Source organism: Marmota marmota, unplaced genomic scaffold, assembly GCF_001458135.2.
Source record: "Marmota marmota marmota unplaced genomic scaffold, marMar, whole genome shotgun sequence".
Taxonomy (NCBI): Eukaryota; Metazoa; Chordata; class Mammalia; order Rodentia; family Sciuridae; genus Marmota; species Marmota marmota.
Window position 1 is genome coordinate 361,490 of NW_025999944.1, and position 23,497 is coordinate 384,986.

Sequence of the window (23,497 nt, forward strand, 5' to 3'; positions counted from 1 at the left end):
CTCCCAGGCTCCCGAGCTGCCCTGGCTCTCCACGTCCTTGGCTGCGAGGGGACAGCTGAGCCCCATGCCAGTGTCCTCTCTGGGAACCAGCCCTGGGCAGGACCCACACCACACTTCACACTGCCTCCCTCTGGTGTCTCTCACACCCTTGGGGTGGATAGTTTTCCAAGCGTTTCTCTCATCAGAGAGTAAGATTCTCCCTGTGGGTTGATGGCTTCCACCCATCTGGGTGACATGGGGGCGTCTGGGACAGTTTTGTCTGGAAATTGATCCTTGAGGGGCTCTCTCATTAAGGAGTCAATAGTCCTGCCAGGACCCAGATGCCAGTCCTGGAAGTGGACCAGCTCACAGAACCCAGGGCAGACTCCTCTCTGATCTTCCTTTCTCCCATTTCTCAGTTCCTTTTCCCATCATTCCCCTTTCCATGTCAGTCATGCTGTTTCTGAAGCAGCTCCCCGAGTCATGAACAGACTCACCCTGCATACACTTATTTTGTGGAAACGTAAGTAAAGCCAGTCTGCAAACTGTATGTCTTTGACATCTGCACACTGAGGCCTCGTGCAACTTACTGAGATGGACGTTGACTCAACCTGTTAGTGTCCCACCGTGATTTCTGGCTTCTCATGAATCCTGATTCTGAGGTTTATGCATCTATGTTTTGGGCAGGAGGAGGAGGAGGAGGATGCTTTTCCTTACATATGACCTCCAGCAACTGTCCAATACGACCTTTAAAGACATGGCCACTAAATAGTTCAGAAGTGATAACCACCTCAGCTGGTAGGAAATTTAAATCAGAAATCAACTGTAGGATGGTTTTTTCCCTCTACAGTGGGTGTTTGACCACCTTACAGTCAAAGTAAAGGTTATATTCCAGGAATTAGACATTTTAGATTTTAATTTTTTTTTTTTGAGAGAGAGAATTTTTTAATATTTATTTTTCAGTTTTCGGCGGACACAACATCTGTGTTTGTATGTGGTGCTGAGGATTGAACCCGGGCCCCACGCATGCCAGGTGAGCGCGCTACCGCTTGAGCCACATCCCCAGCCCCTATATTTTAGATTTTAAACACACATATTGGGCTGGGTTGTGGTTCAGTGGTAGAGCACTTGCCTAGCATCTGTGAGGCCCTGGGTTCAAACCTCAGCACCACATAAAATAAATGAATAAAATAAAGCTATAAAAAGATTTAATTTTAATAAAAAGAAACATATTAAAATTATGGAAAATTAAAAGGCCTTGCTGCATATCCTGTCCCCTCCTTCTGGGAGACCGTGGGGCAGGGGATTGGTTATCTTAGAGGAACCTTAGAGTGGAGCAGAACTGGGCGAGTCACTCCAGGGGAGATCACTCTAAATAGCAGAGACCCGGATGGAATTAAAGTAAGGAATTTCCTCTGCGTGTTTGAGATGTGCTGATAATGTGCGTCATGGTCATGCCTGTGTGAGAGAAAATGGGGAGGGCCGGGGAGGCTAGAAGCCAGTCGGCAAAACAAGTTTGACCTGGGTGAAGACGAGGAGTTAAGAAGGTCCTGTGGAATCTCTAGACAGATGGGTAGTCACAGGCAGGTTTGGTCAAGCAGCAAGGGACTCTGTTCCCGCTGGCCGCCTGGTCTGCCTGGTGTCCCTGCTGCACTGAGTCCTGGGCTGGGAGTGACCATGGGAACTGGGCAGAGGCCTTCCTGCCATCCCACACGGATGGCCCCTGGCCAGTCAGGCCCTCTGGAGCGTGCTCATGGCTGTCCTCTCTGACTGCACCATTTTCCTGAGAAGGATCCTCGCAACTTCTCTTGCTTAAAGGTACTTCTGCTGCGGCAGGAGCTTTCTGCTCTTCTCAGTTACTAATGTGCCCAGTCTACTCATGGAGCATGCTGCTTACTGCCCAGCCAGTGGCCCTCCCAGCTCTGGTTAGCAGCCCTGAGGTTGGTGAAAGCCCAAGCACAGGAGTGGCAGTGTGACCATGGCACTGCTGGGCTTGGAGGGGCCAGCATCAGAGACCCTGTTGGTCATCAGGCTGGGGGCAAGGGAGTAGACAGGGGTCACCCCTGAGAGGGCAACTCACTCTTGGGGCCTCTGGCCTGTGGCAATTTAGGTGAACTTGGCTCTGGTCTTGTGGCTCAGCCTGGGCCACCCTGAAAAGGGCCAGCCTTACTTCCTTAGGGTCCTTATCTGCTCCTGCATCCAGGTGGGTCCACTCTGTTTGCCCTCCTGCCAGTTAGCCTGACTTTGGACCCTTCGCTTCCTACACAGGAAATCTATTGGCACTTATTTCATGAGGTTAGTGAGTTCACTGAGGCTTTAGGCTTTATGGTAGGCAGCCCCTGGAGACTAACCTTCTACCGCACAGCCACCCCCTCCTTGTTCACTCCATGTCCTTGCCAAAGCCTGCATTCTTTGGACTGCCGCACGCATCCCCAGCTCACCCTCAGGCCCTCTGGGGAATTGACCATCTGTCTAAGTGCTCCTTTCCCAATTCCACCCCACCTAAAAGCCACCCTCCCCAGGCCCTCCCCAGGGGCATTCTTCCACTGAGCTACATCCACAGCCCCTTTTATTTTGAGAAAGGGTCTCACTAAGTAGCCAAGGCTGGCCTCAAATTTGTGATCCTCCTGCCTCAGCCTTCTGAGTTGCTGGGATTACAGGCATGAGCCACCACGCCTGCCCCATGTTTTTTTTTTTCCCTCCCCCAAATGTATCTGTTTTTTTCAAAATAATTTCAGGCTTTCAAAAAAGTTGCAAAAATAGTACAATTCCCCATATGTCTCCCTTGCAGAACCACAGTGCAATGATGAGAATCAAGGAAGTGACACGGTGACTCTACTGTCCCATCTGCAGGTCCCCTTCAGTGCAGTTCCAGCCATGTCTTCTTCTGGTCTAGGATCCAGGCCAAGACAGGCTCACACGTTGTCTTCAAGGTCCAGACACCGAGTTGCCTCCGTCTCTTAATTCAGATTCTAGGGGAGGGGCCAGCAGCCTTTTTCCTGTAAAAGACCAGAGAGCACATATTTTAGGCTTTGATGGCCAACCAACTCTTAGAATTATTCTTATTTGTTCTAAGTCGATGATGAAAAGGATGCCTGGAAGAGTAGTTCTTCGTGACCACTGCCAGATGACCGTGACAATCATTCCGTGTGTAGGGAGCAAACAGCTCAGGTGCAGAAGGAGTAAGGCCTCGTCCAAGGGCAGTGGCGAGGGCTCCCTGGACCAGGAGGTGATGGCTTGTTCTGAGCCAGGGCCCAGCCTGCACACCCTCTAGGTGCCATGCGGATGGCTGGACACAACAGCAAGACTGGGTTGTCCAACACCAGTTAGAGATGAGGCTGCTCCAGTCTTAGGCTGGGACCCGACTGGCTGTATCCACCCGCCCAATCGGAATGCCTGGGGAACCAGCTCTACCTCAGATTTTCAGATTTCTTCCCACCCCTTGACTTGCTGAATCCCAGACAGTCAGTCAGCTGGGGACAGAGGGGGAGGGGAGGCAGGAGGAGGTGGGAGGCTCACGGTGTCTCCCCAGCAATCAAAGCCAGCATTGTTCTCAAAGAGTTAACTTGCATACCAGGCTTGCAATTAGCAAGGAATAATGGGGTGTGATGGGTGTAGAACAACGGCTGGAACTGATTTCAGGGCAGTGAGAAACTGCCTGCTGACTCCCCGCCTTATTTCCTGGTAACGTGCTGCCGGCAGGCTCAGCAGAGCAGAAACCCTGGAGGGGGGATGGAGCGAGCAATCTGTCTTTGAATAATTTAAACAATGCAGCCCCGCCAAGCTAAATGGAGCTTATCAAATGTTACACCTCTGAAAGCTGCAATCAGAGGCTGCGGGATATTAACTGTAAAGCCTGGTTCTGCTCAGAGGGCCCCAGGACCAGACCAGCTACCTGCTGGAAAGAAAGGGGAACTTGAGGGATGGCAGGAGAGAGAATGGGTCAGCTCTGAAGGCTGGATCAAGAAGCAGTTATCTGAGGACAGGACGGAGAGGCATTTCCTCAGTACCTACTGTATACAGGCCTGAAGGAGTGGGGACAGCTTTTTACAACAGATTGTTTTCTGTGACCTTTGCCCCAGTTCTGCAAGCACATGAGGTTGTTCCTGTGCATTTTAAATTATTAAGGTGGATCACTTAAGATACATGTTAGAAACCCCTGACCCCCACTGGCCTGTACCAAGAGACTTGGTTCCTTTCTCACATGGCCATGTCTGGTGGACTAGCCCTAATCAGAGCTCAAAAGATGCCCCCAGCATCCAGTAACTACTGGATCCCTGGTCCTCTGAGGTCCTAACCTAGTGAGGAAGAACAGCTCAGCTCTAAAAGTCTAAGCAGGACTGACTTCAAGTTTAAGCCATGTTGGAGCAACACGGACCACATTCACCCCCACCTTAAACAACTGAAAACCAGGACACAATGTATATGTACAGTGCTTTTCAGACCAGAGCAGCAGGCAGCCAGCATAGGTGTCCAAGAGAAAAGATGGGTGCTGTCCTGCTTATTGCTGGGGTGGTGGGGGATCTCCCAGCTTTAGCAGTGGGGCTCAGCCCAGGTGGAGGCTGGTGGACCCCTTGTGAGGGGGAGGTGGCCTGGGAATCTCAGGCTTCCAAGGCAGAGTCTGAGGGACAGCTGCAGAGAGAGCTGGAGACCTGCAGAGGCTCTCCTTCCTCAGTGTCTACAAGAAAACGAGAGCCGCATTTGCACAAAGAAACTGCTAGAATCCCTTGAAGCACTGGGCATAATAATCCTCAGAGCTCACACAGATCAGGAATATATATCAGGAATATCTGTTCCCACCAGCCAGAGGGGAAATCCTGTAAGACATGGGACATCGCCTAGAGTATAAGAAAGTTATGGTCTTCGTAGTAGCAATAGGTCTAATTAGCCAGGACTTGAGCTTGCTCTGATCTCAACTAAGGAACCCCATGTAAGCCTTGGAAAAAATAAACTGCTTTCAAATGACTTAACCAATGTCCAGAGTAAAAACTCAAGAACATTTGAAAAACATATAAAAATATCCAGCACCCAAGAGGGTAAAATTCACAGTGTCTTTCAGCCATGTAATAGCTGCGCCAACCATGTGGAGAAGCAGGGAGGCGGAGCCCACAGAGAAGAAAACTGTCAATCCACAAAAACAGATCCAGAAATCAAACAGATGGCAGAATGGGTAGACAAGGACACTCAAACTGTTGTAAGTATTTTCTATACGTTCAAGAAGACAGAAAAATAAGTCAACAGGAAATATCTGAGATAAAAACTAGACTGCACAAGAGTAATAGCAGTTTAGATGTTGCAGAAGAAAATATTAGTGAACTTGAAGAAAGAGCAATAGAAGCCATCCAAAATGAGATGCAAAAAAGAAAAAAAATCCCCAAGACCAAACAGAACAAGGGTGAGTCGTGAGACATTGTGAGACACTGTGTGGCCTCAGATATACATGACTGGAATCCCTGAAGGAGAGCAGACAGACAGGCCTTTAACCCTCAAGATTTGTCTGGGAGGTGCTCAGTTGTTTAAGCTGTTGCTCTGTGACCTTGAGTCTCTTAATGACAGAGATGACGATGATGATGATGATGAGTTGATGATACCCACTCACTCCTCATTGATGACATGCAGTGTGAGAATACATCTAATGTTCCCTTTAAGACCATTGCCACAACCCTGGGAAATCATCATTATCTTCATTTAACAGACAGGAAGCAGGCGTACAAAAGCTGTTCGTCCCAGGAAGGTGCAGCAGGGACAAGGATCTCGGGGGATCCAGATTGATTGTTAGATTCAGATTGTTTTGTGAAAAGTCAAGGCTCTGATGTGATTGGAGCCAGAGGACTGGGAATCAGAAGAGTTCCTAGCTCCATCTCAGTTACGTTCCATACATGGCTGACCTTCTCCTGTGTCTGGCCCTCATGTTTCCTCCTGATGGTAAGAGAAGGTTGGGACAAATTGTTCTCCAGGAGCCCTTCCACTGTGGACATTTGAACGGTCCATGTTGTCCCATCACTGTTGCTTTTCTACCAGGACTCATGTCAGTCACTTGAGAGGTGTTCCCTGGTGATACGGACATCTAGAGACTAGCGCCTGTCCCCAGCTGGGGCTACAGGAAAATAGTCCTCATGTTGAAAAACTCTAAATTTGCTAAGTGACCACATAAAGCCTCCATTGCCACCCTTCCCTGAGTGATATTTCTGTTGGATAATTATCAGGATAGGGAGGGGACAGCCAGCCAGGTTGGGTGACAAATGAATGGAGAATTTTGGGAGATTCACAGGAGATCTGACCCTGAACTTGGGATATCTGAAAGGATGCTATGAAGAAGGGACAGACTTTGCGGGGTACACATAGGTGCCAGCCCACTCATATTGCTTCTCAGACTGCCCCTTCCTTCCAGTAGTGGGAAGCCTGACAGCCATTTTGTGCAATATAATTATGTCCTCCCGGGAACCGGGAAATTGGGTTTCAAATATGTCTTTTCCTGGGCTCTTTTGAATGTTAACTAAATACTCTAATTAAGGACTTGAATAATCATTAGTGATTTTTCATGATGAGGAGGAATATTTCTTCATGCATTCCCTGGTTTCCTTTGGACCCAAGCATTGCTGGCTTTTCGAAATATATGAAATTAATTTCTTTTGTGGTGCTGGGGACCTAACCCAGGGCCCTGTACATACTAGCCAAGTGTTCTACCACTGGGCTACACCCTCAGCCCCACCCTCCCATTTTTTTTAAGCTTTGGTTTACACTGGAAATAAGCTTGTTTGGTCTATTCTATACAATCAGCTCCAGTTGTGTGGTATTTGTTAGCTCTGGAGACATTTGCAGCATTAATAGTTTGATAAATGACATTCTTTGAAAATAAAACCTTTATAATATTCACAATGTTTGATAATTTAAACCCTGGTATATAGTTTCTGAAATAAAAAATTTATAGTTCAATATACACAAATCAATAAATTTAATTTGCCACCTAAATAGAATTAAGGCAAAAAAAAAAATCACATGGTCATCTCAATAGATGCAGAGAAAGCCTTTGGCAAAAGCATCCATCCATGATAAAAACACTAAAGAAGCTAGGAATAGAAGGAAGCTACCTCAACATAATGTAGACAATGTACAACACGTTCAAAACCAATACCATAGTGAATGGGGAGAAACAGAAAGCATTTTCTCTAGAGTCAGTGACAAGATATGATGTCTATTCTTACCACTCTTATTCAATAGAGTATTTGAAGTTCTAGACAGAGGAATTAGGCAAGAGGAAGAAATAAAAGGGATACAAATAGAAAAGAAAAAAATCAAATTATTGCCTTTTGCAACTGATATGATCTTATACTTGCAAGATCCAAAAAGTTCCACCAGAAGACTGGAAGAGCTAATAAGCAAATTCAGCAAAGTATCAGGTTACAAAATCAACATACAAAAATTTATAACTTTCCTACACACCAATAATAAATTTGCCAAAAAAAGAAATCAGGAAAACAATTCCATTCACAATAGCATTCAAAATAAATAAACAAAAAAGAGCTAGAAATAAATCTAATTGAGGAAGAGAAAGACCTCTACAGCAAAAATTGAACATTGAAGAAAGACAGGGAAGAAGTCACTAAAAGCTGGAAAGACTTCCCATGTTCATGGACAGGCAGAAGTAATGTTGTTAAAATGGCCATACTACCAAAGCAGTCTATAGATTCAATTTAATCCCCATTAAAATAATGATGACATTCTTCATAGAACTAGGAAAAATAGTCCTAAAATTCATTTGGAAGAGTAAAATTCCCAGAATAGCCAAAGAAATTTTAAGGCAAAAAAGCCAACCAACCAACCACACAAACAATGCTAGAATCATCACAATTCCTGACTTCCAATGATACTACAGAGCTATAGTAAAAACAAAAGAAAACAAAACCCCTGTATGGTACTGGCATAAAAAAACAAACAAACAAACAAACAAAAACAGACCAATGTTAGAGAATAGAAGATACAGAAACAAAGCCTCACAGATACCATCATTTCCTCCTTGACAGACGTACCAAAAGGATACACTGGAGAAAAGACAGCATTTTCACCAAATGGCACTGAGACAGCTGGTTCTTCATATGTAGAAGAATTTAACAAGAGTCCTATGTCTTATCCTGCACCAAAGCCAATTCAAAATGGTCAAAGACCTAGGAATTAGACCCAAAATTTTGCAACTGCTAGAAAAAAATGTAGGGTCAACACTCATCTTATAGGTACAGGTACAGTCTTCTTCAATGGGGCTCCTACAGCTTGGGAAATAATGCCAAGAATTAATAAGTGGAATGGCATCAAGTTAAAAAGCTTCTGAACAGCAAAAGAAACAAGAGCAAGAAGAGAAAGTGGAATCTACAGAATGGGAGAAAACCTTTGCCATCTGTTCTCTGACAAAGGAGTAATACCCAGAATATATAAAGAACTCAAAAACTTAACCCCAAAAAAGCCCTACAAATAACCCCACCAATAAATGGCAAATGAACTAACAGACACTTCTCAAAAGAAGAAATGCAAATGGCCAACAAATCTATTAAAAGCTGATCAACATCTGTAGCAATTAGGAAGATGGAAATCAAAACTCACTGAGATTTTATCTCACCCCAGTTAGAATGGCAGTTGGCAAGAATACAAATAATAATAAATGTGGGAAAAGATGTGGGGGAAAGGAACACTTTTATTGGTGGGATTGTAAATTAGTACAACCACTATGGAAATCCTTATGGAGATTCCTCAAAAGACTTGAAATGGGACAGTCTGTACAACTCCTCCATATTTATCCCACAGAACTTAAGTCAGCATACTAAAGCACTACATGCACACCACTACTTATAACAGCAAAATTCACAGTAGCCAAATTAGGGAACCAGCCTACGTGTCCATCAGTGGATGAACAGATAAAGAAAATGTGGTCTATATACACAATGGAGCTTCATTCAGCCATAAAGAAGAATGAAACTAACATTTACAGGAAAACAGATGGAACTTGAGAGCATTATGTTAAATGAAACAAGCCAAACACAGATAGTCAAGGACCATATGTTTTCTCTCTTATGTGGAAGGTAGAGTGAAGAAAAGGGGGAGAAAACTGTGTATGTGGGATCTCATGAAAATAGAAGGGAATCCAGTAGAGTAGAGGAAGGGGACCAGAGGGAGGGACAAGAGTTAGTGGGGAAAGAAGTGGAGCAAACTATAGTGTTATCATTGTGTGCATGTAGGAATATATAACGACGAACCCCACTATTTTGTATAATCGTAATGCACCAATAAAAACCTTAAAAATGCTATTTGAACAAAGACACGACTTTTTTTATACACAGTGAAGAGGAACGTGGTGGTACCTCCACACACAGAGAAATATATAATGCCGTTTTCCCTAAGGATCAATTCCCGCGTGGGTCTGCCTCTCACCGGTCCTCTCTGCCTCGCGGTAGGGGCCTTGGACGGTCAGCTCTCAGTTTTCGCCAGCCCTACTCGGCTGTGGGCCAGATATCCTGGCACACACGCTTGCACACTTGCACACCCTGGCTCCAGCACACCAGCACGGTCGCAGGGTTGTTTTTACAACTGTGATCCTAACTGCACAGTGTCATGGGCCCTGGGGAGGGGAGGCCACAGCAGACAGGCAGCAGCCAGGTTTCTGTGTGGAGCCCGTTTCGCATCCCCATGAGCTGCTCTAGCGGCTGGTTTGGACTCTTGCATTTCTAACCAGCCCAGATTCTGGTTCTGTTCCTGAGTTGCCCTTCAAGGAAGCGGGCACGCTGCACCTTTGGTCCTTGCCACACCAAGCCCTGCTTCATTCAGTGCTGCGTCACTTCTCAGGCATGAGAACCCCTTCCTTGGCTAACTCTCAAGACGCTCCTTAACTGCACACGAGGTCCCAGACAGCCAAGGTCTCCCTCGTCATGGAAACCATCAGGACTGGACATGCAGACTTCACTCACACCTGACAGCTCTTCATATGACAAGCTATCAATGATTCGACCTGAACACAGAACACAGACATCACAACGGGAATCTGTTCAATCATCAGCACAAGCTCAACCGTTGAAATTTTCCTAAGATAATTGCTGTAAATTCACAGTGTGTCTAACTTACAGTTTCTCACAGTAGCATTGGCCCTTAAACTCATTATATATTTTACACTGAGATATTTTAAACTAAGGTACAGGTCCCATAATATGTTATCCCTAAATATTTCTGAATGTATCTCTAAAAAAATAAGATTATTTTCCTACATAGTTAAAATAACATTATAGTATCAAATTATGACTAATAACTTCTTGGTAATCCCTAACATCACTTTGCATTCACATCTCTCCAGAGGTCCTGACTCCAGAGTCTGATCTGGAGCACGCACTGCACCTGGGTGTTGCAGCCCTCAGGCTCCCTCAGCACCAGCTTGCTGAGGAGACAGGAGCCTGTAGCCCCATGGTGTCCCTCTCTGGATCTGCCTGTTTCCTCTCCCACAGCTTGTGGCTGTGTCCCCTGTTTATCTAATAGGCGGGAAGTCCTGCCGCCCAAGGGCCCCCACACCTCCTGCCTTTCTCCACTGACCTGGCCATTCTGACCTCTGGTTTGACACCTCCTTGGAGCACGAGGTCCTTGGCAAGAAGCTCCCCAGGGAGTGTGAGTGGGGGTCCTGTCTGCCTGTCCCTGCTGAATCAGGGATACCTCCTGGTTTCAGAAGACTTCCTCAGGGGAAGGAGAATTCTCTTGGTTGAACTTGGTCATCTATACCTTGGTGTGTCCCCTTGCTCACTGTCCAACCTCCTTCCAAAGCATCCTGCCGTTTAGTTTGGCTGCAACTGACAAAATTGTATTCAGTACCCACTTGTGCCAGGCATGAAACTCGGGGACAGGGTCCCCAAAAGTTGTATAACACACAGTCCCAGGTCCCAAAGCAGCTCAGCTAGTGGGAGGGCGTGGCTGTAATCAGATAGTACAGACCACAGTGGTGTTTTTATATGGGGTATCGGGTACGAAGGGCCACAGAGCAGACGCACCTAGTCCAGTGTGGGGTCAGGCGATATCCCCTGTGGTGTTCTTGAAGGGTGGATGGGTGTCCTGTAGGCCAATGAGGGTGGGAAGCACATTCCAGGCAGAGGCCACGGCCCAGATAAAGGCCCTGGGCAGAAACAACAGGACGCTCTTAGGGCCCCACACGCAGGTCTCGATGGTGCGGCAGGTGTGTGAGGTGGAAGATGGGGAAGAGCGGGCCGAGGGGGCGTGGACTGTTCCTCTCACCTGCCTTGGTGAGTGGTGGGGACACACTGAGGGAGGTCCAGAAGGGCACGGCTCATCAGGTCTGTGCGTTAGGGAGCTCTCCCTAGCAGAGTCAGCCCAGGCAGGGAGGGGTGGAGGGAGGTTGAGCGCCCAGGTAGGAGGTCATGGCAGAGCTGGGGGTGCTGGGCCTTGGCGAGGGCCGGGGTAACGTGAGGGGGCAGTGGCAGAGAGGGACAAGGTGGAGCTGTGGGACCATGACTCTCAGGGTGTGGGGCTGAGGCAGGGAGGACAGGATCCCTGCCAGGTGTCTGGCCTGGATCACTAGAGGATGCTAGTGGCCATTAACACAGAGAGGGAAGAGTCTGGGAGGAGACGTCGGAGGTGGGAGATCAGGAAGCTGACTTGATTCTTGGAAATGTCCACCTTACGATGTCCGGAGTCCCGTGTTAAGTCTCCTTGCTGCACTAACTGAGGCCCTTAAGGTCACACTCAGCAGAGGATGAGCCCGCTCGTCTGAGCTCCTCCTGGGAAGTGGGCAGAAGCCACGGAGAGAGTTTTAAGAATGGAGAGATTCTAGCATTAAACCCCGGAGCTCCAGCAAGACAAAGCCTGAAAAACTTGATAAAAACCTTGTATTGGGGAACAGGCAGTTTTGGGTGTCCTTTGCCAATGTAGTTCTGGTGGCCCAGACGAAGGAAGGGCATGAAGCAGTGGGCTACTCCTCCCCACGGGCACCAGGCTTCTGACCCTGGAAGTCAGGAGAGCGGCAGAGGGGTGAGGTCAAGGTCCTCTCTGTCGAACCCAGTCATATATCCATCCTGGACTAAAACCCAAGCTCCTTGTCCAGGCCTCGGGGCCCCAGGAACTGGCTGAAGCCGACAATTCCAGAGGGCTCTCTCTCTTTGCCCCATAAAGTGGGGGGCACCGATCCCACCTGGCACTTTACTTGTTCTCATTGTTTTCCTGGGGCTCCCTTCCCGGCATTCTTCATTCCCCCAAATCTCGCCTACCCAGGGTCAGGCCCTGCTGGGATCCCTTTGGGAAGGCCTCTCTGGCCACCCCAGCCAAAGCCACCTCCTCCTCATGCCCACTTTTTCGGTCATTCTTCTCTCCCACCAGTCGAGGTGCCTCTCCGTCAGACCAACCTCCTTAGGGCTAGATATTGGGGTTCTAACTTTTATTTTGCAGCCCCTAAACTGCCTAGCCCAATCTCTGGCCCAGGGTAGGGGACTTGTTAGCTATGAAGGGAGATCTTAAAGAGAGACAAGGGGGCCCTTGGGCTGGCCTCCCTAAAACACCACTTCTCCACTCTCTTCCCACTGAGAGAAGATGAGACAGGCAGGTCTCGGTCCTGCATCAGCTGCCTGAGAGCCAGGGCTCCATCCATCAGGCAAGATTGCCAATACGAGGAAAGGTGTGTGTGCTCCCAGGAGAAGCCCGGGAAATTCAGGGACCATCCAAGACAATCGTGGATCTAATTTCATGTACCCTTTGTAATCACAACTGTCCCTGTCTCCAAATGCCGACCTATGTGGGTTCTCTGGGACTAGGGGGCTCTCAATTACAGAGGGCAGAATCTTCATTAGCTGGTAGTTAAAGCAGGAAAGAATTTATCTAAGGATGTGAGAGAGTGCCAAGCCCACCACCGGGCAGGGTGCAGGATGACATTGTAGGAACAGTCAGGAGTCCCACGAGACTGGGGGTTGGAACTCTGCTGTGTCTGAGCCCACCTGCCTCTGCTGCTGCTCAGCCAGCCCACGGTTGTCCCCTCAGCCTGCTCCCACCTCTTATGGGGTCATCACTCAGGGGCAATGTCAGACATGTGCCTGTATCCTGAAGGAAAGGAGACTGGGAATATAATTTCTGTGCTTTATTTTGTTTTGTTTTTGAATCATACATTGGAAAAGCAGATTTGCAAAATGGGGAAACCTGTGAAAACATGTAAGAAAGCTCCCAGTGTTTGTCCAGCCCCACGTGGTAGCGCTGCACATCACCGCCTCGGGAGACAGGCTTACTGAGATGAGCTCACCTGAGTCTCACACCTGGCCCCGGGGAACTGGGATTCAGGACCTGCTGACTGAAAATCCCCACCCTTTCCTCTGACTATAAACATTAAACTCTCAAAGCAGGAAAATGACCACAGTTTTGGCAAAACCAGGGAAGTGGGCAAAGTTTCTGTGGAATATGAAGAAGGTTTGCGAATAGAGACTTCAAAGGGGCCTCACTGCAGGTGGCCACATCCAACAACCAGTTAGAGAGCGAGGTTCGGGACCATCTTCCGCTGTCCTTCCAGCCTGGGAGAGAGATTCTGAACCAAGTGCTTCTTTCGGTCTCACAATCAAAGCAAACGACTTCTCCACACCCTTCCCAATATGCACACACATGCACACACATGCACAGACACACAGAGGCACACGCAGACATCACACTGACATGTAAATGACATACACAGGGATGCACACACACAGGAGACACACATGGACACATGCATGCATACACGTACACACCGACACATTCTTACACTGACACACGCACTGATTCATGCACATTGACACACTCTGAGGTGACACTGGCAGCTGCAGCCGTAGAAGTACTTCCAAGTGCTTTTCTTTCTTGTCCTTGCCTGGAGCTTACAACACTTGGAAAATGTCAGGCGTGGGAGACCTTTTAAAAGTCCTGGATTAGGTTGAAACTCCCTCCACATGTTTGGAGGGCATCCAGGCCCTACAAGAGCACTCGCTCTGGGGCAGATAACTGTGACCTTGCTGGTGGGGAGGACGGCCTTGCTGAGGCCGAGGAGCCACACTGGCTGCAGAGGTCACCTCTCCTCCCCGCTGCACCTGGGTTAGCTCTGATGCCAAGTCCCCATCTCAGTGCTGGGCTCCTGGCCTTCTGGGCCAGTGTCCTTTGGTGGGAAACACAATGCTCAGCCCTCAAGGAGGAGGGTGTGAGGAGTGTGCCAACCCTGCTGGGTACAGATAGAGAAGGCCCAGCTCTCTTTGAGGACCGCAGGCTGACAGTCAGACTCCACCCACCTTGTCTTCCATAGGCACAGAGCGGGCCTGCTTTGCTAGGGTCAGCCCTGCTGGGATACGTCCTGCCTCTTGGCACTCCAAGGCCCAGCCCTGCAGCCCTGACTGCAGTATGACTGCTGTGCTCATGGGAGGGGGTCCAAAAGTGAAGCCAGCCCATAGCCTCCTAGAGCTGGACGGCCCACGGAGGTCAGAGCACCAAGAGAATCCCTCTGCTGCTGCCCTCTTCCATGGGTCTTCCTATCCCATTCAGGTGCAGGGAACTTGCCACCTCCAGGAGTGGCCTGCTCTCCAGGGACCTCACCTGACTCCTGTCTCTGGCTTCCAATGCCAGCTCTGAGTCACTCAGAGGATTAGGGCAGGACTAACCCTCATTCCACATGACAGTCTTTCACACCTTTGAAAACAGCTGGCATCTGTACATTCAACAAATACCAATAGGTGCCAGGCTAGTGCCAGGAGCTGGGGACAGATGTGGGGGGACCCCAGTGAGTAGCAGATAGCCTAGAGAAGGAGGCTAATGGGGAAAACAGCAGCAGGCCTCAGGCAGGGTGCTGGGCCCAGGGAGGGGACAGTGAGTCATGGGCAGGGGGTCATTCAGATGGCAGCTGGAGGCTGAAGGAGATCCAGATGAAGGGGACAGGAAGTGGGGAGGCTGGGTGCTGTGTGGTACCCTGCCCTGTGGGTAATGTGGGATGTGAGGGTTGCAGACTGCTACAAGATGTGCAGGGCCTGCGGGTCTCACTGTCTCATTCTGGGGCTATGGCAGGAGGTGGGCAGGGGTGGCAGAGATCTGAAGAGTTTCCAGGGGAAAGTGCAAAATCCTATGAGTTTTAGCATGTCTACCTGCCAACGAGAAGGAGCAGGGACTTCAGGAACTGTCAGGGGCTTGGCCAGAAAGTTCTGGAGACACCTCTGTGGTTGCCCAGGGAAGGCGGTGGATGCCGAAATTGAGGCAGAGGGCACAGGGGTGCAGGGCAGTAGGTAGGGCTGAGGACTTCCTCTGTCTTCTCTGGACCAGAGGGTGTGACTCCTAAGTCCGCTCAGACCAGACATCTCACCGACCTGGCTTGAAAGCCCTTCCCAGTTGGTGGGCTCACCCTCTGTGACTAGGCTGGCATCGGGTGGAAAGTTCAGGCGTGGTGCCCAGGACGGAAGGCAGCACTCTGGGTGAAGTCTGAGCAGAGCAGAGCATTTGGTACTCTCTCTTCCCCTGCCCGTCTAGCTTCCTGCCAGCAGGTAGACAATACCCAGGCAGCAGCCATGGCCAGTTGGCTCAAATGAGAGCCACATGATCTCCTGAAGGCCAGGAACCTTCTCCACCCCGATACCAGAAAACTATGTGCCCCCAGGTGGAACTTGTAGTTGGTGTCACACCTACTATTAAGACCCAGTTTATGTTTATTATTATTATTAACTTATTCCTCTGAACTTGTTCTCGTTGGCAGGGAGACATGCTAAGACTCATCCTTTTCCCCTTAGAGCCAAGCACTGGCGAGGAGTCTGGATCTTTGGCCTCTGGGCTGACACGTAACTGTGCGTTTGGCATGTGACACGTGACTGTGTGTGCTAGCAGTGACAAGGACTGCCCTTGTGAAGTCCACAGAGTTGGAAAGGATTGTATATTTTAAAGAAAGCTTTCTCTAGAAGTTATTGGTGAGGACATTTTTCTTTCCATCTTGAGGGGATGATGTGTTGCTAGTTGTGTGGGGCACAGGGCAGGTGGGATGGCCTGACGGCTCTGTCCACCTTAGGGAAGCCTCCACAGGACCTCATGGGCCCATTAGGGAAAGTCATCTGAGCTGGCCTGCTCTCCTGCGTAGTTCCTCCCGGGCCTGGGGTGGTGGTCAGCTGGGCTTGAGGAAATATATGTCCCCTCTCTTCTGGGACCTCCAAAAGACCACATAAGAGAGAGAGAGAGAGAGAGAGAGAGAGAGAGAGAGAGAGAGAGAGAAGTTGTTAGGCTGGAGGGAAGGGAGCTGTTTGATTAATGGGTGTCCTGTGAACCTGCCCATTTGCCCAAGGTTGCATTCCTGGGCTTTCAAACCTGGGGCAGTTTGATAAGCTGAGACCAAAGTCCTCCTTCCTCTCAGCAAGGAGAGCAAACAGGCCACTCACTAATCCTGGCCCCCGGCCTCGGGCCGTCTCTCGGCAACCAGCCCACCAAGTGGCCTTTCACAGGCCGATCAATGAGCAGTCAGGTCCTGGGGAGGCCCTTCAGCAGCTCGCCTGAGCAGGGAGGCCACGGCTTGCTGGAGCCCCAGCCCCAGGAGGAGGCCCCCTGTGATGGCAGCACCTGTTGTGCTCTGACTCCTTCCTGGCCGTGTCCCTGCCAGGCAGCTTCTCAGCAGGCCTTCCCCATTCCTCCCATGCCTGCCAGGATGTCCCCCCAACCTGCACAGCCTCGAGCCCCTGACCTAGTTCCTCCTCCTCCAGGAAGCTTTCCCAAGCCTCACAGCCCACGTGGGGCCCTCCTCCTCCAGACTCCTCCTCCCTGGGAGCTGCAGCTGGTGGGGGAGCACCGGACACTTCAACTTGTGTGTGTGTGTGTGTGTGTGTGTGTGTGTGTTTGATTCCGCCAACTAACTGTAAGCCCTTTAGACACAGGGCTTAGGCATCAAGGCCCAGCGGAGGGTACAAGTGGGGCAGGGTTGAGGGAACACAGGGCAGATTCAGGGGGAGGCAGGCAGACCTGAGGCTGAAGAACTCAAGCCCCCCAGCAAGATGAGAGAAGGCTCTGGAGACACCAGCAGCCTGGGTGAGGACCCAGGAGGAGGCTTAGGAGGGTCACAGCAGAGGCCTGTGTGGTGTGTACCCAGCCCTGGCCACCCTCCACTCTCCTCTCTGAGAACTCTCTTCCTGATGGGGCCGAGGTGATGGAGCTGGATCCTGTTCGCACACTACACCCCTCATTCTCAACCAGGGATGATTTGGGTGGGGAGGACCCTGAAAGGCCCTCAGAGTCTCTGGAGACTCGGGCCAAGGGAGTGGCACCTCCGTTTTGGGTGTCTACCTCTGAGGAGATGTAAAGTAGCTATAGGTTGAATCTATACAGGCAGGAGCGGGAACCAGTCTGCGAGAGAGGAGGAGGAGGGTACGGAGGGAAGCCGAGCCTGGGGCACACAGTAGGCTTACAGATACTTTGGCCTCTTGTAGCCTCCAAGTCAACCTCTACTGCTTCCTGGGAGGAAGTGCTGTTAAGACCCCTCTTCATAGCGGGAAAGCCAGGCCTGAAGATCAAGCAATTTGCCCAAACACATATGGAACCCTGTTACCCTTGGACGTGAGTCCTCCTCCTGCCTTTGCTCTTAACAGCTTTGTAGATCCAGGATCCTGTCTGCCAAGAACTTTCTCTACATCCCACACTTCAGTTCCATGAGGTAGCACCAGACCTGCAGGCAAAGCTGCTGTAATGGGGTTCTACTAACCCTACTTTCTTGTATTATCTTATCCTATCTTATCTATCCCCCCCCCCCCNAATCATGTCTTCTCTGTGTGCCCACTCACACACACACACACACACACACACACACACACCAGCTAGTAGCCGTCCTCACAGTCACTGACTGAGCCCTGCCACGTGTGAGGAATCATGAACACCATTGTTGTGCCCACTGGGACAGGAGGCAATGTGTGGTGGAGACGACTGTGTGTCAAACTGTGGGGTATAAAGAAGTTAACACAGCTGGAGAGATTCCCCCAGATTCCCCTGGGAGACACTGCAAGCGCAGACGCTCGGGGATACTTTTCAGAATGGAAAAGGGGCTCAGGAATCTGCTTTCCCAAAAAGCTTCCCAGGGGAGTCTGATGCAGGAATGCTCACCTTGGAGAAGACCTATGTGGGAAGTGTTATTCAGAGAGGGGGTCAGTGAGGGCTGAGACAGTGGGGAAGACTCTCAGATGCCCCTATCAGGGGACTATCTGGGAGAGTGGCTTTCACCAGGGGTGGGTCCCCAGCATCTTTCATGATGGTGAGCCGCTTGCCAACATGGGCAGAGGGCATTTTGTAAAAAGTTAGGTAAGCAGAGACAGGCCACGGTTAGCCTCTTCCCCGCAATAATAATGTCCCAATAGCAACAGCCGGAAGAGACCAAGGGGTCCCTGCACATTCTGCCTCTGGGGAGTGGGCGGCTGTCCACACTCACTCCCAGCGGCTGAGGGGACCTGCCGTGGCAAAGAGGGAGGAGGGGTATGCAATACCTGGTGCCGCTGAAGAAGCCAAGAAACCCCAGTGCAACTAAGAAAGGGGTGGGGACGAGGACGTTTGAGAACTCCGGAGACCTTGGCTGAATGAGGGCCAGAGACGTCACCATCTCCTCATGAACGTGTCCTGAAGTTCATGTGCCACCTGCGTGGCAGGCAGGGCTTACTCTGTCCTCCAGCCACCCTGGCACAGAGGGGAGGCCAAGCTGCCAGCCAGCCCAGCCCCTCAGACAGGAAGAGGGGAGTGTAAGAGGCAGTGGGACATCGTGTCCTGGCTTCTTCCTGGAAGGGACAAAGCCTCCAATTCCCCAGGGGGAGAAATTTGTCTTCTTACTACAGAGGAGTCTCCAGCCTCCCTCCCAGCACATTGCTCTGTCCAGTTCACCCCTAAAACTCTGGGCCTGGACGGGACAGCACGGGGACTCAGCCGGAGGGCTCCAGGCCCCGACTCCATTTCCAGCGCTCCCGGCTGCACCCTGGGCTCCGCACCCCAGGTGTTCCCCTCCTCAGCCTCCCTCCAGGTCTTCAGCAGAACACCACGCCCTGCCTCCCCGGCTGCCCCTGGGGCCCTTTGTCCCCCTCCTTCCTTATTAGCAAATGTGAGAAGAGAAGGAATTCTTTTTGCCGGTTCCCTCCTCGGAACAGGAACAGCCTCCACCTGAAGAACACGCTGGAGGTGTGGAGAGACGCTGCGCTTGCCAGGAGGGCCCAAGTGGCTATTTTAATCTTGTGGAACAGCCCCCTCTTCATGGAAAATTTTCTACTCCAACACCTGCGGCACTAAAGACGCCCGGCTCTTTCTGCGCTTGGCTCCCTGGGGCCACACTCAGCTGGGGCTGGCTGCCAGCTCAGGTAATTATTCCTGCCGCCCTGCCCTTCCCCGGCCCTCCCAGCTCAGCCACCTTCCTGGGGAGCATTTCGGCCGGCCTTCCCTCCTCTCCGGGGTCTCTGGAAGAAACCCTGGCAGCAGAGGCCCCCTCCCCAGCACCAGTGGCCTCTCTGGGCTTCTTGGGTCAGGCCTGCCCTGCTTTGGGCTCCCTCTGGCTCCTTACTGACGTCATCTGGAAGCTGAAAAGTCACCTCGGGCATGACTTTTCTAAGACTGAGCACATGAGCTTCTCTGGGGTTCCCATGGTACCCAACTCTATAGGGACCGTGGAACAACGTGGTGCCCTGTTCTTCAACCCAAACCTGGTCCACTTTGTGCTTCTGAGCTCATTGACTAGGACCAAACAAGCCGTGTTGCAGGCCAGAAATCTGGGAGTCATTCTTGATACTTCCTGTGTCTCTGTCCCCTGCCAAGTGCCATCCATCACCTGACCACACCCCCCCCCCCCCCCGCTTGTTCTCACTACCACCATCTCTGGCAGCAGTGGCAGAGGACCTGCCCACACTCCAGCATTAGCCCATCAGCTGGAGGACAGCGTAGAAATGGGGGCAAGAGTCAGGTGGAGACTTGAGGTGGAGACGTTCTAGCTCATGGTCTAGAATGTGGGTGCCATCCCCGTAGGACGGTGTGTTCTATGAAAGCCCGTCAGGTAAAGAAAGCTAAGACGGTACCAACGCATCTTGACTGCAGTTCAACCAACACAGACTGCACTAAGTTGCTTGGAATGGTAGGTGGCATCCAGCTAGGCAAGTAGCTGATCTTCTGTGTTCAGGGCTCTGCTTTTTCTGAAAGGCTATTTACATGTGCAGTAGTGATTTAAAAAAAAAAAAAAATTGAAAGTAATACCCAAAACAATGAAAAAAATAATAACTTTCAAGATGATTAAAATTCCCCCTGATTATTATTCAAATGTGAAACTGATTACCAGAAGGCAGGGGGCATAGCTAATTAGTCTTTGCATCACCCAGGGTACCCACAATACATGAGACTCTGCTCTTAATCCATTTGTCAAGTGCTGGAAAATGTCAAGCAGAAATCAATGACAGACAGAGGACACACTACTGCTGACCCAATGTCTGAATTTCTCCAGGCCCAGAATTCTCGACCCTCTGCTGATTTAGTTCTTGCTAGAATAACACCTTTACTGATGACGGGGCGGGGGGGGGGGGATTCACTGAAGCCAGGCAGCTCCAGGTGTGGGGCTTGGGGGAGGGGAACTCTGGCAGCCACGTCTCTGTGGCCTGGACCCTGGGCATTCTAAGCATTTTTACGGGGGAGCTCACTAAAATGTTTCAGGTCCCACTCCAAGCATAAATGTAAATTTGAGCTCCCTCTTCTCTATTTGGCAGAAGAGTAAAGTGAGGCCCAGAGAGAGGATGTGGGTTGCAAAGGACACCTACAGAGTTGGTGGCAAATCCAGCAAATCCTGGATCTCTAGGTTCTTCCTGTAAGAATCCTTTTGCAGATACCTCCTGCCTTGGCTTGAGTGAATATCAACAATTACAGAAACACTTTTTTGAATTAAAAAAAAAATGAATGAGTTGAGCACAGTGGTGTATGCAACTCAGGAGGCTGACACAGGAGGATCACAAGTTTGAGGCCAGCCTGGACAACTTAGTAAGACCCTGTCTCAAAATAAACAATAAAAAGGGCCAGGGGTATAGCTCAGTGGTAGAGTGTTTGCCCAGCATGCATGAAGCCCTGGTTCAATCCCCAGTAACACAGTAACATACAGGCAAACTTAATCCACCAAAATAATATTGAAACAGAAAAATGAAGTTGGAGGATTCACACTTTGCAATTTTGAAGCCAACGACAAACTAACAGTAATCAAGATATTGTGGTGTTCATAAAAGATATATAGACCAAAGGAATAGAGTTGAACTAAGATAAACCAGAAATAAATGCATACACCTGTACTAATTGATTTTCAACAAAGATGCCAAGACCTTTCAATGGGGGAAAGAAGAATCCCCTCAACAAACAGTGCTGGGACAACTGGATATTCACAGGCAAACAGAGTGAAGGTGGACCCCTACCTGCAAATCTTTTAGAAAAAAAACACTGGTTTAAAACATCATGAACCTGGATTTGGCAATGGATTCTTTGATATGACACCAACAGATATGAGCAACAAAAGAAAAAAGATATTGGACTTACCAAAATTAAAACTTTTGCTGGGCACAGTGATGCATTCCTGTAGTTCCAGCTATTTGGGAGGCTCAGAAAGGAGGATCACTTGAGTCCAGTAGTCCAAGACCATAGTGAGGACCATAGTGAGACCCCACCTCAAAAAACCCAGAAAAACAATAACACAAAGACTTTTGTGCATCAAGAATGTGAAAAAACAACCTACAATATGGGAGAAAATATTTGTAAGTCATATACCTGATACAAGTCTACTATCTAGAATATATAAAGAATTTTGCAACTCAACACCAAAAAGAGATAATCAGTCTACAAATGGGAAAAGGACCTGAGTAGGCATTTCTTCAAAGAAAGTATACAGTGGCCAAGAAGCACTGAAATGACGTTCTGCATCACTAGCCATTAGGGAAATGCAAATAAAAACCACAATAAGATATCAGTTCACACCCACAACGTTGGCTACGATCATAATATATTTTTTAAAGAAACATAACATGTATTGGTGAGGACGTGGAAACATTCTACCTATTATCCATAACTGGTGGGAATGTAAAGTGGTTCACCCACTATGGAAGGTAATATGGTGGGCTCAATATATTAAGCATAGAAATACCCTGTGATCTGGAAATTCCACTCCTAGGTATATGCCCCAAATAATTATAAACCCTCAACCAAACACACACCCATCCAGACACACACCAAACACTGCGTTCACAGCAGCACCACTTACTTTAGCTCACAGATGGCAACAGCTCAAGTGTCCATCAACAGATGAGTAAATACACAAAATGTGGAAGAGATGTGCAGCTGAGTATCATTCAGTCATAAACAGCAATGACGCCCTGACGCGCCAGGACACGGATGAGCCTTGAAAACTGTGCGCTAAGTGAAGGGAGCCAGTCACAAAGGGTCGGTTATGACATGGCTCCATTTATGAGAAATGTCCAGGACAGGTAAATCCATGGAGACAGAAAGCATGCTGGCGTGCGTGAGGGGCTTGGTGAACAGGGAAGGGAAGTAGCCAGACAGTGAGTGCGGCGTTTTCTGAGGTGACGAAAATGTTTTGAAACTTGAGAGTGATGATGATTGTGATTGTGCAACTCTGTGAGTGTACTAAAGACCAGTCAGGATACACTTCAAAGTGGTTTATGTTATGCAAATTTCACCTTAATCTAAAAAATTATTAGCTAATTAATTATTAATTGAACCATGATAAAGTATAATAATAAACAATGCAATATAATTATATCAATATAATTTATGAATACATTATATTAATTTATCTATAATCACCAACAAATTATAATAAATCAATTGATTAAGTTTATTAATTTAAAAATTTATTCAGAAAGTCATTGAGATGGGGGAAATATTAAAAACCTACATTGGGTCACTTGGAGAGAAGAAACTACTGACTGACAGCTTTTCACATCACAGCCACTACAAGAAAAATCAATGTGTGTCCCCACCACAACCAGAGCACACCAATTTCAAAACACCCCTGTTGAGCAACAGCATCACCAACTTCCCCAACCAGAGGTCAGCTGGGCTGGCTGAGATCTTTCCTGTCTTGGAGATGTGTCCCTGCCTCCAAGCAGCCAGGTCCCTTTTGACCCAGCTTCACTGGGTTATGAATATCACAGCACTGGGCGGGAACTGGGGCTGGGGGTGTGGTGGGCTGAGCAGGGAGGGCTCTCCTGGACCCCAGCTGCCACAGGCAGCAGGTTGGCTGTGGTTGGAGGGGCCACTTTTGTCAGCTGGCCAAGGGCTGGTTAGAAATCCAGGGATGAGCAGCTGAAGTGTTTGGTAGGGGAGGCCCTGACAGCAAAGCTAGAACCGAATCCACCCAAAGGCCACTGCCACCAGGTTTCCCACGGGGCTCAGGAATCAGTAGCAGAAATGTTGGTGACGAAGGCTAAAGGAAGTGTGTGTCCCTGGATGGAGCAGTCTGCTAGCAGATAAAAGGAGACCTTATTCATTATAGTTATTACCAGGTGCCCGGCAGGGCTGG

At 49.3% G+C, this 23,497-nt stretch overlaps 1 long non-coding RNA gene across 1 annotated transcript; it reads right to left on the reverse strand.

The window, feature by feature from the left end:
• Window positions 1–1,176: 1,176 nt before the first annotated feature.
• On the reverse strand, window positions 1,177–22,529 carry LOC107153860. Its single transcript, XR_001504961.2, has 3 exons — window positions 22,217–22,529; window positions 21,499–21,690; window positions 1,177–2,978 (listed from the first exon to the last, which is right to left on the reverse strand). It is a non-coding gene; the product is annotated as an uncharacterized LOC107153860 (long non-coding RNA).
• Window positions 22,530–23,497: the final 968 nt, after the last annotated feature.